The sequence below is a fragment of the Rhodnius prolixus genome, unplaced genomic scaffold (assembly GCF_049639745.1).
Source record: "Rhodnius prolixus isolate KJV_2025 unplaced genomic scaffold, Rpr scaffold_4, whole genome shotgun sequence".
Classification (NCBI taxonomy): domain Eukaryota; kingdom Metazoa; phylum Arthropoda; class Insecta; order Hemiptera; family Reduviidae; genus Rhodnius; species Rhodnius prolixus.
Genome location: NW_027411614.1, coordinates 40,248,864 through 40,262,662, shown reverse-complemented (window position 1 = coordinate 40,262,662; position 13,799 = coordinate 40,248,864). Strand labels below are relative to the sequence as shown.

Here is a 13,799-nt window from a genome sequence, read left to right as displayed (position 1 = left end):
TAATTAATACATTAATTTCCTATTCCTTTGTGGAATCATTTGCTGATTTAAACACTAATATTAATCCTCAGTTTTCTTGTAAAATATAAACTTATTAAATCAAATATAAGATTTAGATTTGTGTCTGTGACATTTGGTGACAAGAAAATAATTAAGGGCCCCAGTACTTTTTTCGATATTATTGTAACAATTTATCAACTGTTAGGGTTAACCAGAAAACTGCGCCATCGCATCCCAGAGGATCTATCTGATCACAATTTATCGACTAGAATGATCGTATACCTAATTTAAAGTTTTAGATCATATTTTTCTTACGTTAGAAGAAAGACTTAGGCTGCAAAAAATTTGTAATTGTCACATCATTTGAGGAAGAGATTTTTTGTTTTATTCTGGGTACCCTCGATGCTGAATCAATCGCTTCACTCTCGGCATTTCCTAAGAATGTATATTACCACTTGATTTTTCAACTATTGAGTTTCTAAGCTACTGCATAAAGAAAAAAAGGTTTTCATGTGTATAAGTACAGATAACCCAATGAGAATTGATGGTATACCATGGGTACAATTTGATCTGCTATCACCAGAATAGACTGAAATATCTGGTGGTAGTCTCACAATTTGGAAACTCGATTATTGTTCCGAATAAGCAAACTGCTGCACTTCCATTTGTTTATTACAAATTTAAAGATTCATAACAGCCCTTCATTGTTTATTTAACTGTTATATTTTCATGTAACCCAGAATAGTGAATGTCCTGCGCTGAAACCACAAATCAGAAGTGTTTCGTTCAAATTTATAATCAAACAATTGATATAACATGACCTCAGTATATGATATAACTCAGAAAACTTACATTGCTTTGTATTAGGCCTCAGACGGCAAACAAGCGCGTTTCGAATACTAAGTGTGCTAATTTACATTTTAAATTGTACATTGAATAATATGTATTGAAATTGAAAAGTTAGATCAAACCAGAATGGTAATCCTAATATTAAGGAATTTATTACTGTATGTATTTAGTTTGGAATAGATAATTTATTATGAAAATATGAGATATTGTGTGCCACAACTCTGTGTACAGAAATACGAGTAGATAATAAATTTTCACTTCTCAGTGAGAGTATTGTAGTGATCATTCAACAAAAAGTTTTCTACAAAATTTAGAAACAATTGAGATAATATATTTCAAATAATTTCAACAGAACTAAACAAAACATAGTTCATTTTATTTGATTTAGTAAATAAATGTTGGCCATTGAGAGATTGTGTTGTACTTCAAGGGTTGGCTGGTGGTTTGGTTAATTCCATTTAGGACAATCAAATGAAATAGAGATAACTCTTAGTTATAGAAATTTATCCTAACTCTGGATTACATTCTCCTCTTGCCTGATTTATCAGGTATGTATCCTTTTCATCCACTTCTTAAATTTTTTGATAATTACTGCAGTAATTGTACGTACCCAAACTGTGACTAGTTCTACACACTTGTTTGTCTAAATTCAATAATTTTCATTTCTGCTGAAGAAATGCGATCATCCAAAATTTTTTGCAATTGAATTATCACTGGGTTCCCTTGAATAATAAAATTTATCATTAAGCGCATGTCGAGTACTTTGTATGGGCGCTTTAAAAGTCGCAGAAGGCTTCAACTTGTTACTTGATATTATTGTCGCTTCCGATTCTGTAATTTCTTGGATATCAGTCAACAAGGGGAGCCATTTTTCTGAAAGTGGCTCCGAAGTTATTTTTTTCAACTTTGGGTATACACATAATCTTACAAAGTAAAGGTTATTCAGAGAAGGCCTGAGCAATTTTTACTGGTGCTTTACGTTTTTTCTGATGAAGAGCACCAATCAAAAACGTTTTTTAAAAAAGAATATCTCTTACCCATTGCCAAACATTTTCTTCTCTTGTATTTTAAGGCATTTTGAAACTTGTCTTGCAACATTTTTATTTGAAACTTTCAAATTGATTTGCAGCTTTATAATTCCGGAAATTGATTTAGTGGAACTTAGTGCAACTTAGCTGACTAATGTCTGAGTTTTATTAACTTCTTCGGAAATTATTTAAACTGTTCTTAGTTTATTGCATTCATACTTACCTTTTTAACATGAATGCAGTTTATACAATAACTAACATTTTAAGCAGTTAAAACTAATATTTTTAGTTGGAACATTTTCTAGAAATATATAGAAAGAGTATTATTGTAACTATTTCTACGGAGGCACCAAACTGTATCGAATCCAAAGCTCCTCTACGTCTTCTGGATGGAGGACTAGTTTGAGGAGACGACTATTCTCATCGAACTTAGCACTGAATAGTCTGCATTACTATCTTTAGATTGATCTTATCTCACTTTCTTACCAATGCCAAATGAGAGCACAAACTGCAGCAATCAACACCCTTCTTAGCCCCAAATATCTCAATCAGCGCGTCTCAGATGAATTAATAACTGTGCAGGGACAAGAAGCTGAGATAACTGAAGTCTTTAGACGTGTTTAGGTCGTTTTGGCTTGTTTATTCAGGTGATGTGAATTGCTAAATGATGTCAATCAATACACTCACTTTTGGCATGCCGTTGCAATGCATGCAGTACCATTGCAATTATCTGACAGTAAAAAAAAAGACATTATAAAGTTTCTTTAAATGGCTATTTACCCTAAACTCACAACATCAGTTTTGTTAGCATACATAGAGAGCGCTAGAATATTGGCGCACTTTCTTTTTCACTTTCATCTAAAGTTTGTTTGGCCTCCTCTATATAAATATGTGCTATATTAAGTTCGTTGAATTTCAGAGTAGCTCCATATTATTATAATTTTTGAGCTTATTTTTTATTATACTTTCTTTTGAACTTTTTAAAAAAAATTTTCTTTCATATAATATTACATACCTTTTTTTATTTATTTTCTCATTTCTTATACTTTATAAAGACAAGCTTAATCAAAGTTTAGTTTTCTTTTGAGAAAAAATTGCTTTTTATTCTTTTTTACTCTCTCTTTTTCTTACAAGGTAAAGAACGTTTTGCAATCGGATCAAATATTTGATACTAATATTTATTTCTATCACAAATATCAGTCTCCTACAAAACTGATATTTGTCTGGAAGAGGATGTTGTCCCTGTTAATTGTAATCTACACCTGGTAATTACTGAAGAATCTGATCTTCTCGGTTCGCAATCTATCTAGAAATAAACTTTACTTTATTTTTTCAAATTACTGAGTTTGTGAGCTTAATAACTTAAATACTTTAAAGGATTACCATCTCCTGGTCACTATATTTCTTGTCGTGATTGATCTGGACTTGCACTTATCTATGACCTAATGGTTTACTGGATGATGCTGAAAAAAATTATCATTGACTACGAATGCCTAATCCGCGGACCATACCTGCAAGTTCTCCAGTCTACGATCTTTTTAAAGGGTGGTAATCTTTATAAAGTATATACCTAGCTCTTTAATTGTAAAGAAGAATCTCGTAAGGACCTTTAAAAAAAACTTCGCATTTCTTGTTTATTTAAATGTTTTTGATGTTTGGTCGGTTCAGGATCTGATTTTGAATTAAAATTAAACCAGAATGTAGAGAAGAATATTTTTTAATACCTGTCAATTATTTATAGGATTGGTCTAATACTGAAATTATTCAAGAATTTTACTGCTTTTTTTGTTTAGAAGGTCACAACTATTTGTCGGAGAACGGGAAATTATATGGAACTGAAAATAATTATGACATTACAATATAATCTTATTTATATGAAAGATTGTCATTGGTGACAATATAATCTTCATCCTTTTACATTATTTTATATGAATCTCGATTGTGATATGTAAACATGATATATTTAATATTACATTGTACATAAAGGTGTTTATTTAAACAGAATCGCTTTGTGAACATTTAGTGTATTCATTATTGTATGCATTATTAACACACTATAAACACCAACACATACTATTTAATATGAATTTGATGTGTACGAATTTAAATTACTTTGAATTATGATTAATTGAAAGCCATATCTTAACTTTACCCAGAGTATCTATACACTCAAATTACGTGACCTGCAAGATTCTGAGGATGTTTAATTTGTTTTGATGTAGATTAAATTCCTCTACATAATTCCACTGCGTGATTTAAATTGTTTGCATCAGTATTTGAACTAGTCAACTGTTAAAAGTAAAGTAAATAACTATTATTTCCTATTATAACTATTATAAATTAGTTAAGACCATAAATGAGAAGTCATTCGGTACTAAGAGTGAATTCTACTAAGAAGTTTTCTTTTTAAATTTATGAGGGAGTGTTTTTAAGGTTGATTGGATTCGTAGCGTTTGTTTTGACACGAAGTCAAGAAGAATCAGGTAACAGGTCTATTAGCGGTGTAAAGCGATTGGTCTATCTTTTCATAGCTAGGATTTAACTCTAATAGATGCTGACTCCTGAAGATATTATATTGTAATGTCGCTTCTTAGCTCTTTGGCAATACGCTTTCAGTGCTTTGCTTGTCTTGCTACTTGGTTTAGAGAAAGAATTTTATCTTTTTGATTTGGTAAACAAGTTGCATGCCTTGCTCTCCTCGGTGGAGTACTCGTCAAGATTAGAAACAGCGACTGTTTTGGAGCTTTCAACGACCTACAACTCATCAGTTTTCAGATTTTATTATGTACGTACCATCAATTTGAATTGTAAAGATTTATTACTTTCTTTGATATTTATAGATAATTTAATTATCATTAATGTATGCTCGAAACACGTTCTTAAATTAAATAGACCATTTTGAATTCTCTATCTGCAGTAAAGGTTATAACTCCTTCATTTACCTACAAACAGTGGTCAACAAACCGCGGTTCGCGAGCCTCATGCGGCTCTTTGGCCTCTTGAATGTGGCTTTTCTACAAAATACTTCGTGGCTCATACGCAGAAGTCGGTGGAATGAAGCAGTTAAAGGAATATCCATTCCGTTGAAGAGTGCGGAACTGTTTCTCGTAAAATATGGCAAAAAACGTGCGATTGGACGAAACAAGAAGAAGATAGTTGTGTTAATAATGAACTATTAAGGGTTCACTTGCAAAGCGAACAAACTGAATCAGATTGATGACGTCTACAGTAAATGCCAGTTTAAGAGCAACCTAATTAAGTTAATACCAATTTACCTACCTGCAAAGTTTAAGTTTAAAGGTTTGTCTCTGTTGACAAACGAGTTTGCTGACCACTGTCCTACAGCAAGAACATGGTACCAGATGTATTAACGTGAAGTTGAAAATCGTCTAAAAAGCAGGGATTGGAAACGGATGCAAATGTTTGAGAATTTATTCAGAGAGAATATTTTTAAAACCAATAAAAGAGACGAAAAATAGCATATCGTGGACGGTTTAATAGCAGTACTTTCGGCTTGATATTCAGATAACATGATGATTAGAGCAGCCTGGGGACCATAGTTTGTAAAATGTATGATTAACTGGCAAAACTGTTCTATATTTACACAATTTATTTATATTTATCTCAATTAACTCACTTAATGTAATGGAAATGTGTTACAAAAAAAAGAGAAAGAGCATTCAATCATTTCTCAATGGTTTCAAATATCTGTAGATAAAATTTCCATTTAGTTAATTAATTATTTATTACCATTTTATTTAATGTCCCTCACTGATCTGAAAATTTTACATAGCAGCAATAAACTCACACTCTCACTTGCCACTTTAACTCGCAAACATTAAAAATTTAAAAATGAATACTTTATTTATAAATAGTTGACTATCTTTCATCTAGTATTTCATTAGCGAAAATATTTTACAAAATTGGATACCTAAAATTTGAATGATCTCCACTTTATTATTTTAAAATAATTTCATTTTCCGTTGTTTTCAGTTTATTCAAACGACATGACAAATTATTGTAATACCAGAAACCTAACGCGGAAGGAAAAGATTCCTTACAATAAACTAGATTCCCTCTACTCCCCAGAATTTATGGGCAAAGCTTTAACCCGTAGCGCTTAGGATGGCAAAAATAAACAAACCAGGACAAGAAAAAGTATTAGGCCTACACATTAGACCGGCTGAATCTCAAGGAGACAAGATTTTAATGAGCTTTAAGCATTGATTACTACAATTTAGTAGATTGAAGGCGAACCATACAGTCTGCAGGTTTGTTCCTACTATAGGGACATCTACCTACAGAGACAAACTGTCAACTTCCTCAAGATTCATTCCAGCAATATTTTCTCACTGGCCGGCTAACCGAAGAAGTTTTAATTTCCAAGTAGGTGGGTTTGTTATTATAACTTATGCCTAATCGTCTGGAGGAAATTAGGAGTGAGGTCGTTTGCGGGAAGGTCATAGAAGATTGCGTTTAAGTTGTGGAAGTCACCATGCACAAGTTAGCAGTTTCCAAGATATAGGAAAAATCTTATCCTAAGTAACTGCACGCACTTATGTATATACATATGTATACAGAAAACATATTTATATTTATGATGTTAACATCAATTTACACGATCAAGAGGAAGTAAAAAAAAAGAAAAAAAAGAGATCTTAGGACTTAATAACTTGGAAAAAGATGCTGCAGCTATAAAGACATGGATAGTGTACTCAGGGGAGATGTATAACCTGCATTCCTTCCAGATTCTTAGTGTTCTTTCTCTATTCTTTTTAGTTTCCAAGATGGGACGGACTTGATAGACAGAGTTGTGTACAAAAAGAAAATTTTAAAAAGATAGTGCGAGACAAAAGCATGATTGTGTGTGTGAGATAGACAGAAAGAAGAGAGTGTGCGAGGGAAAGAGATAAACTTATTGTAATAATGAATGGAATAAAATTTACAATGTTTCACTGCCGGCTAGAATTATTTCCTTCAGGAAATTTTCTTTAAAGAACGAAAGAAAAAGAAAAAGAGATGGAGTACTTTATTTATAAGTGGACTTTAAATTAAGGAAAGCGCGAGTGTGTGCACGCCGTTAATTCGTAGAGTCGACTATCCTAAGTCATTAAACCCCATCTATTAATATTAAACTGAGACAGCAGTGCTAAATGAAATTAAACGTTCTGTACAGTCTTGAGATTTATGTGAATACATGTAATTTTAATTAGATATTTTTCATACATAAGAACTGTACAATTTCCTGTAATAACATTTCAAAGGAGTCCATAAGAAAGAAGCAATTTAAGTTTTCTGGAAAAATATTTTAGAACTAAACTATTTTAGAAGTAGACTTATGTTCAAAATTGAAAGAAGAAAATAAAATGAAGGCATCCGGCGAAAACTTAAAATTGAAAACAGTTTAGAAAACTCAAAATAATTAAAAAATAGTTTTTATTTATTTTATAGCTCGTGAATACTTGAAGTCCTCGTCACCCGGAGCTTTGTCCCGGACATTGGGCTGTCATAAGCTTCTAGAAAGAAAAAAAATCTCAAGAACTAGCAGTGGTAACCCGAGATCTGCTCCTGGGAACCCAGGAAACCACTCAGTTAATCCCCCCTTTTTTATTATTTACGTTACAAGTTATTTCAATCATAAAGTGGAAGAATACCTGAAATTTGTGTATCTCCAAAGGATTCAATCGGTACAATCTAAAATACTTGGAACTATCGTAAACGCTCCATTTTATGTCTCCAACCTGGACTATACACATTGACCTTAACATTCCTTTCGTCACCCAAGTTGCTAAAACACGATACAGGAAACTCCACTTCAACCTGCAATCTCACATAAATCCTCTAGCTCAAAATTTTTCTTCTAGAACTCTTCCTGACAACCTGGAAAAGACGTCTTAAAAGACAGTGGCCTCGTGATCTCCTCTCTAGTGAAGAGAGTGACTAAACATATAATGTTTTGGAGTGTTACCACTGGGTAACTTCTCCACTCATTTGCTTCTACTGTTCACTGTTATCATTGTTACTTATAGTGCTAACGCGCTGATTGTAGCACAAATAAACGCAAAAAAAAAGAAATTTGTCAACGAGTAAATAAATAATGTTATCACGGGGGGGGGGGATTTTATATTCTGTGGAGACATTTTTTATTTTATTTTTCAATTTAAGGTGCAATAAAATCTTAGCACATTTGACACCATCTTGTATGCACTGATTGGCTCCTGAAGGCGTTCTCTCTCTCTTTCTAAAGATATCCATCACCAGACGCTAGTTGTAGGCGCTCCAAGAAAGGGGAAAACTAAGCACAGAACGCCCAAGATCTCCGGCATAGAACCATCCTTTATAGAACAGAATACCAAAACTTTTGACCGTTTTTATTTATTATTTTTTCGGTCAACAACGATAATAAGATAATCCTTACAGAGCCACCAAATTAAAAACAGAATGTGCGAATGATTGGGAAAGATAAATTGACGTGGCCTAATGAGCTTATAAAAATAAAACTTGTTAAGCTCTAACCGCATGAAATTATGCGTTTAATGACTCAGTTACTCAGTGTAACATTATCGAGAATTACTTTTTTTTAATTCAAATTAAATATACTTTAATTAACTTTAAAAATCTGAATAAAAATTATTGGAAAGAAAAGATTTATACTCAATAACCTCTTGCTATTGATATAATATATAAGTTCTCAATTAACTGTTTAATAAAGCTTAGGATATTAACTGTGGTACAAAATTAATATGCCAGGCGAATATGTTTCTACTTTATCAGTGAAGGCGCCACCTTCTGTACGCCCGCGGTATGTTCGAACAGTAGCCACATCGTGCATCTCGCATCTCAGAGAAAGAGGGAGAATGAGAGAGAGCAACCATATAGTACCAGCTGTGTGCTTAACGCCCTCCTATATTGTGATCCAACATAGAAAATTATTGAGTTCTTGCTTGGCCTGGTGTATATCTATGTATATATATATATATATATATAATCCTGTATGCTGTTTCCATGTATGGTATACATGGGATTGAATTTATTTCTTCATTGAACTAAAACGAATTGATGTGTGTAGAATACGTGTAATTTTGCGAGTGTGTGTGTGTGTGTGTATGTATAGAGAATTTGCTGGCAGAGTGTTATTTGCTGATGGAACGCAGTGTTGTTGGCCGTGCGAGCTTTTGCACTCTATTGCTCTGCTAACTAGTAACGGCAACGTTTATTCCCTTGGTATAAACTATTTTCCACGCTGAGAAAGCTCGGCTGGAGGCGGTACTTTTACAGCATGCCGGAGGCCTTTTCATTTCCCAGCCTGCCATTGCCACATGCGCTTATATTTTTCTCTGACCTGATTTTATTTTTATTTAATAGAACTTTTCATTTTTACCGAACTAAGAATGTTTATTTTTTAAAAAAAAAAAAAATTTCTTTATGATGTGGATATCAGTAAAAATTATTTTATTTGTTCCATTTTATGATTTCTATATCGCACTGTAAGCTTTCATTTGTCTCTCATTCGCAATGTTCTCTTCAAAAACAGATTGTTGTTTAAGAATAACTCATTTTCTTGCATGCACAGTGTTGTCAGTAGTAGAGTAAAATAAACTCTTAAAACGATGACCTGAATTTAGAATCATGTACAAGTTGTCACGAAAACGAGCTAAAAACTTCTGAATCGCCAAAGTTCTCTTAAAATATCCAGTCGGGGCCGTGACATCTGCTACATATGGGCTAGGGGGTAATACGTCAACACTTATTAGAAGAACGTAAGTGATATCAATTCCCTCCAAGACTTATTTTGGAGATTTGAAATTCAAAAATATACTATTTTTTTTCCGGACCGCGATTCACTTTCCATTAGGCAAATTTTATAAATTTAAAGCAATAGATCAGATTAGAACGACCCTCTATCGCTACAAATTGAACGCGTAAGGGTAAGTGAGCAGTGTAGAACATTAAGGAGATAATGAAGTCAAAAAGTATGCCAGGGAATCTTCTAATGAACTGCACAGACGAGAACAGGTAGAGCTCCTACTGAACTATTGCTAGATCATTTTAAATTTATTCAAACCAGATTTAAAAAGGGAATGAAAGTGTTTGTATAGAAAGGGAATGGTAAGGTGTTGAATGAAGAAGAAGTAGTAACTTACATAATTAGACGGTAGATCTACCACAGAGTGCTGATCAATGGAAGTTTGCAGCGAAAGCTTTTGAGCGGAGATCAACCAAAAAGAAGAAGAAGAAAACTACTGATATGTTAGCAGCTGAAGTTCAAAAATTAAGAAAGAATTAATATGATTCAAATAAGTAATACGATAATAATACCATATGTTTTATAGATAAAAATAAAATAAAATCTCAAAACCATGCCCTAGAAACATGTACATATAAACAAGCTCACAAGCTTGACTATTTGACACGATTACAATACCTGCCAGTAGTAATAGCAAGTAAATAATTGCCTACTACTATTAGAAAGCAATCAAATAAATATATAAACGCCTAATGTTTATGTTTGCCTTTTAGCCGAGTTTGTTAGCAAACGTTTCATCTCTTGAATTTTTAACAATGTTTTAACAAACAGAAGCGGAATTGGATCGACTTTTCACTTTTTCCTAAATTAAATATGTGTTAATGAATTGCTTTGAATTTCTGCAAAAATAAGAGACTTAAAAATAGGGAGAAATGGAAAATCTAAAAAATTAATTTCTCTCTGAGACCGTATTTTGTGACAATGAATAAATAAAATATTATTGAAGTTTTACTTTTTATAAAAAAAAAAAAAAAAAAAAAACAGAACTTGAAAGACAGCTGTTAATTGCTTTAACTTTACTTTAAATTAATAGCCAAATATTCTCAGTGAACAACTAGATTTTTGAAAGAATAATTTTCTCTGCCACCGTTGAAAAACTAGGACCTTTATTCCATAAAATATAGTGAATTTATTGCAATCAATGTTCTATGCAATGTTGTTTTAAGCAAGACTGTTAATTATTTTAACACAAATTACCAAATAAGTAAGGTTAGGTTAGTATAATTCTTGTTTTTTGTTTTTGTTTGTTTTTTTTCTAAAATAAAAAATAACACATGGAGACCACGGGTTCAAGTCCAGCTGATTTTAGATATTTTTCTTCCAATGAGCCTCTTTCAGAGCCACTATCTGATGAAGACAGTATTTTATTTTAAGGGAGAATATTGCCTACTAGAAGCTGGCAATAAGACTCCGAGCGTCGATGATTTCTGATGGTGATGCGCCTTAAATTAATTTAAAAAAAAAAATCATCCTAATGCATATTTAACGACTACCATTTTGAGGCAAATTGTTGAAGTAAAATTAGAAAATAAAAAAAAGTAAATTGTGTTTACCCATACATGAATGGACAACTTTGTTGTCCTCCTGAACACAAAGAAAATATGTTTCTCAAAAAGGCAGTTTTTTTAAATTTCTTGTAGGCCGGTAAAAACAAGAAGGAAAAGAATTACATTTGAAACTAAATTACAGATGCCTTGAAAATGATTTCCTTGAAAATGCAACCTCATTATGATAGATTACTTCAAGGGTAGTTAATATTGAAACAAGTAAGAATCTATTAATAATTCCAAGTCTGAAAAATAAATTTCAAACTTCATTATCTTAATGAAATATTTGATTTCTTTATGGCGACTTTTAGAGATATAAAACAGCGGAACGCTGTCAGAAGCGTCGTAATTAAAAATAATTTTGAAGTCTCTGACGGCATTTCTAACATGAAAACTAGTCATACTTACATCAGACAGATATATACGAACATCTCTTGTACTCATATATGACTTATACAATGTGTTGTCATTAACATTCATTAGATATAAAGCATCTAAAACTGTTAAATCAAAACGTTCTGCTTTGCGATACCAGGCAAGGCTCCATTATACCTCTCAATGTTCATACATTTACAAAATCCTATTCATTGGTAAACTTTTAGATGTTATTTGATAAATATGTTAGGTTATATTTTGTGAAGAAAATTACATTGAAGAGAATGGTTGTTGCTCTGCACTGAGTAGGTGATGATGGAAGAGAAAGAGACGGCCAGACTGTTGTAATTAGTTAAGAGGCACCTTTTTCCTTATCCTGAAAGTTGCCGCTTAAAATTAGCGCATTCAGCTTTCTAAATAATTTGATTTATATGTTAGAAAGTTCTGTTAAATTCATGGCTGGAATGTTTTAGAATTATCAGAATATTTTCAATATCTTACAGGTAAAAATAAAACCCTAACAAATAGAATATGTACCGACAGTAAAAATTCGAGGGTTATCGCCTGAAGTCTAAAATTGATCTCATGGCGTAAATTTATTTCATGACGTGGCTTGAATATTGGCGTAAATTTAAGTCAAAATTAAACGCGATAGGTTTAAAATATTAAATTCTAGAATTACAAATGCAATCATTATTAGATTTGTATAAATCGAGGATTACTAGATTAGAAATTAAGAACGCTTATCAATAAACTATTTTAATGACTAGAGCTTATTTAAATACGAGAGATTTAGAATTAATATCTATGAGAACGCTTCTATAGAAATATTGGCAAGACAAATGGCAAAACGATTGAAGATCTATACATGGAAGTGTCAGATGTCGAACTGGTGATTGATATTTGAAGAGCTGGTATCTTTTGGAATGATTCTGCTGACTTTTCAGCTTATATATTTATACAGTATTATGTATACTGCGGATAACAAACTCTCGCTAGGACAATCATCTTTGTCCTTTTATTATCACTTTTTCACCGCATCCAACTTTTTTTTTTTTTAAACAATAATGAGTTTTCCAGATTCTCCCTCAGCTGTTGATACTGTGAACACCCACCCCAATTGTTGTTATAGACAAACTAATAAATTTTCCAAATAATTATGTCTCACAAAGTAGAAATCTTATCACTGAACTAAATACTTTCCAAGAGAAGTTGCCAATATATTTTTGTATAAATCAAACCATTTGTGAGATTTCGAACGATTAAGCACAAGTAAGATCTGTTTAAATCAATTGGGTATTAAATGTCTGAAGGTTTCATTTTTTTTTACAAAAATCAGAGAACAAGTTATTTAACTGTGCAACTTTCTCTTTTCCATTTACTTTTCGCGGATTTATAACATGTTTCAGCTGAGAATATTAGGGTTTAAAGGGCTTGTCTTATGTTTAGGCTTCGTTGTGGATGAGTATACTTATTTAGAATCGGACTGAAAGATAACTGAATGTATCAACAGTCGAGGACCAATCATGGAGGTCGGAAATAAAATAAAGACAGAAAGAAAGAGAAAAAAAAGCTCGAAAAGCAAATAAGTAATTAAAAATATTGTGAAGGTATTTGTTTTGTACAATTCATTATTAGAAGTTTGGAAAAGTTAGGTGAGGGCATGAATGGTTTTCCGATAACAGTAAGAATCAGGTAGGCTAAATCGTATTTATGACAATGAGGAGGGTGTAGGTCGTTGCTGATTCGCACTGAGGGAACTCTTCTCAAAAACAAAAATAGTCAGCTGGCTGTATAGCACTCTCATAAAGCTTATTCCAGCCTATTATCATCTTATCATTCTTAATTACACTTAATCTGCTTAACTTTGCTACGAAATAACTAAATACTCTAGAAAACAATCGAGTTTCTTTAATGAAAATAAGATCCATATGGATTATACTCCTCCATTACATTGTTCACCACTTACATCATGAATCCTTGGCTACATGAATTTATGGTTAATTAAAAAGAAGGTTGAGTAGGGAGAATCTTGGAGAAGAATGAAATCCTTCATTTATACAATTACAGCAGGCTCTTCAAATCTACTGCGAAACTCATCTGCCAAGAATTCTATGTTCTTTAATACAACATAAGAGGAAAGTAAATTAATAAAAACCAATGGATTGTAACAGAAATTATTGTTACAATAAA

At 32.2% G+C, this 13,799-nt stretch overlaps 1 protein-coding gene and 1 long non-coding RNA gene across 4 annotated transcripts in view; one reads left to right on the top strand and one right to left on the bottom strand.

Moving 5' to 3' along the window:
* The window catches only part of LOC141455859 (neurotrimin-like), a 433,945-nt gene that overhangs the window by 64,457 nt on the left and 355,689 nt on the right, over positions 1 to 13,799 (top strand). The window lies entirely within an intron of this gene.
* On the bottom strand, positions 7,328 to 10,159 carry LOC141455823 (uncharacterized). Of its 2 annotated transcripts, none has more exons than XR_012459475.1 (3): positions 10,022 to 10,159; positions 7,532 to 7,757; positions 7,328 to 7,393 (listed from the first exon to the last, which is right to left on the bottom strand). It is a non-coding gene; the product is annotated as an uncharacterized lncRNA (long non-coding RNA). The 2 variants fall into 2 exon arrangements; XR_012459476.1 differs by having other exon boundaries at positions 7,329 to 7,445.